Source organism: Arachis stenosperma, chromosome 3 (genome assembly GCF_014773155.1).
Source record: "Arachis stenosperma cultivar V10309 chromosome 3, arast.V10309.gnm1.PFL2, whole genome shotgun sequence".
Lineage (NCBI taxonomy): Eukaryota > Viridiplantae > Streptophyta > Magnoliopsida > Fabales > Fabaceae > Arachis > Arachis stenosperma.
The window spans coordinates 32,697,197-32,700,682 of NC_080379.1; the positions used below are offsets into that span (position 1 = coordinate 32,697,197).

Genomic DNA, 3,486 nt, shown 5'->3' on the forward strand with positions numbered 1-3,486 from the left:
AAAAATATTTTTTTTATAATAATTTTTAATAAAAATTTTTATTATTCTTAAAATGTGCCATTATGGCACATCTTAGCAAAATCCATAAAACAATAACCATTTCTTATTTCTACACATAAATGTTGATTATGCTAATAAAATTATTCATAAAAAAAATAAAAATACTATTTACACAGTTAAATTTGTTATTATATATTTGTATATAAATATATATTTAATTTTCTTATGTATATTTTGTATTTTAATATAAAAATATTATTTTAATTTTTACAATTTGTTAATGTAAAAAATAGTCAATTATTAATCATATATTGATATATCAATAAAAGTAATTAATTTTTAAATTTATCACTTAAAATTTATATGAATGTATGAATTTGATTAAAAGATTTAGTAAAATTATTTATATTATAAGTATATTAAAATTAAACTAAAAAAATATACCAATACATAATTGGTTTATTATTTTAGAAAATTGATCAAAGGCTCAAAGCTCATTGGCCATGGGATTTGGTATTCAGATCTTTGATGAAGTATTCCATATTTTTCTCTGAAGATCCACTAGGGCTCAGCGCATCTTCCACTTTTTTCTTGATCTCTTTGATTGTAGTCTTTAGTTGGTCTCCTAAAGGTCCGCCCATCAAACACGGCTAACATTCTTCGAGACTTCCTCCTTCGCAATCACCGTTGGATCACTTTAAATTAATCCCAACCTTCCAATAATCCACCACTTGTTTTCTATTGGTAATCTGATCATACATCAAAGGAAAACACAACAATGGAACCTCACACCAAATGCCTTCTAATATCGAATTCCAACCCCAATGAGTCAAAAATCCTCCAATAGCAGGGTGGGCCAAGACTTGGGTTTGACTACACCAAGGTATTACCATCCCACGGTCACGAATCGCCTCCCGAAATCCAACGGGCAGTGGATCAACCTCAACTGAGCCCACAACATTGGGCCTAAACACCCATACAAGACCGAACCATGAGGCTTGGAATTGAGCCATTGGGTGCAGTCTGACTCGGCCCATAGGCTAGTGGCCATGATTGTTTTGGTGAACCCAGTTGCAAAAATGGGCCCAATTGAACTGTGTTACATAGCACAAAATCTGCACCTTTAGCATCAATGAAGGAAGCAGAAATTAATTGGTGGAACATTGTGGATGTGTCTTCTGATTCTTGATGATATGATGTTAGGTCCTTTGGATCAATTGTTTCCACCCCAGGTAAGTAGTCAATGGAATCTTTCCTCATGTCTGAAGAAAACAAAAAGCTCCTTTTTTCCCTTAAAATGGTCAAATACTTTCAATATGAAGAAATGATTAATAATACACGTAAGTGTTGGCAACAATGCACCATGTGAACTGGGAAGTGTTCATATAAATTAAAGGAATGAAGTTAACGAACATGGTTACAAAGAGACAAAACAAAATATAGAAAAGAAGCATGTGAATTGTGAAAAGTGGTAAAGACAAATAGATGACGACTTCGCTATGCAATAAGTGCATACTGTACTTTGAGTTTATGTGATGATATTAGGAAAAATGTTTCCTTAGCTTTTTGGACTTATTATATATATTTATACATATACATAAAATAAGAGAATACCAACATATACTAAATATTATGTATAATATTTTTTAGTTAAATGTAAATAACAAACTTTTTTAAACCAATATATTGTCTCTATTTTGACTAAATATTGTTGGAGAAAAGAATTGAAACTAATTTCTTAAAGCCAACAATCAGTAAATATCTTTCTTTTTTTTTTTCCCTCAAATTTCTCTTTCTTTAATTTTCTTTAATATTTGTTTGTCAATTATTTTATTTACTGATTGCTAGTTAAAGAAAAAAAATTATTCCTTAGCAAAACCCATATTGTTGATCAGCTAATAGAACTCAAATTTCTTATTATGTGTTTATAGTATATTCATAAATTAAAATTTTTAAAAATATATAATTATTAGTATATTTTTATCTATCATCTTAGACTTCTTTTGAAAGAAAAAAAAAATCACAACAATTATCATCATCGAGCATCATAAATAGAGTAGTGATTGATTATGTAGAAACTTAAATGCATTTATTTTATGTGAAGTTATTAACGATAAATTATAAACTGTTACATGATAATTTAGTTTAATCATTAAATTATTTAACAATTTTTAAATTTTAACAATCAATTTCACATAAACTTAACTATACATCAATTTCTACTTTATATATATATATATATATATATATATATATATATATATATATATATTCAACATGATGAATTAAAATATGCTAAGGAAATTGAAAAAAAAAATGAAATATGATGAATGATTTTACTTAGTTAATTACCATGGCAAGCAAAATGACGGTTCTTTGCAAAATGACACGTAAGCAAGGCCAAACTTCGTAGCTATGGCAGATGGCCAAACAAAGAACGTGTCCGCAACCAAGCAACTAGAGCTGGCAATGAATAGGGTAGGGTAGGATAGAAACCTACCTTACTCGTAGGTTGAAAATTTTATTAAAATTTTATCTTATTCTATTCGCAAGTTGAAAATTTTTCAATCCTAATACTATCCGTATTCTAAAGTTTTAAACCTTATTCTATCCTATTTTACTCCTTAAAATATCAAATTTTTTTAAAGTAAATATAAAATTCAATCATTTCGAATTTTATATATATTAATAACATAAAAAATTAAAAACTAATATTTTAAATTACTAATTAACTAACTAATTTAGTATTTGTTCAGTTATTATAAGTTATTACATAAGAGAAGTTGTGGGTTCAACTCTCATCACTTTCTTCGTTATATACTTAATTTTTATAAAATATGTGTTATATATGAGGTACAAGTAGAATAGAATAGAGTACACCCTAAACTCGTATCCTACCTTATTCGCAGATATATCCGAACCGTACCCTACCTCTAAATGCAGTGAATTAACAAAGGTGAACCTCAGGATGCGAGCTTGATGGCGAGGTTGGCCGCCGGAATGACGTGGCCTTGGAGTGGATAGACGAAGAGTAGGGCATGGCGAGAACCTTGGTATGTTGCCATGGAAAGAAAATGGTTAGTGCTTTGCTTTGATGAGATTCTAGTTTGGAAGGAGTTTATTATTAGGCACATATGTATCATGATGCTGGCTATAATAATAACAGTATTTGGTCAATAAATTAAAGTATATATTATTTTAATTTTACTAAAAAAATTGTATATTTTATAAATAAAATAAAAAATATTATTTAAATATTTTGTAAAAAAAAATATTTTTTTATATAAAATAGAATAAAAATAAAAATATCATTACGTAACATCAATAATTTTTATAACAATACAATAAGTCAATATCAAATAAGGATAATTTTATTACGAGTATATTACATGTAACAAAAATTAAGAATATACTATGGTGCTGAAGAAGAAAATTTTCAGCAAATATTGAAAAGAGGCTTGCTACACATACAAGTCTTTTTGACTT

General features: G+C 27.8%; 1 pseudogene; it reads right to left on the bottom strand.

Moving 5' to 3' along the window:
• Positions 1-494: 494 nt before the first annotated feature.
• LOC130965843 (UDP-glycosyltransferase 86A2-like) lies at positions 495-3,065 on the bottom strand (annotated as a pseudogene).
• Between the last annotated feature and the right edge of the window lie 421 nt (positions 3,066-3,486).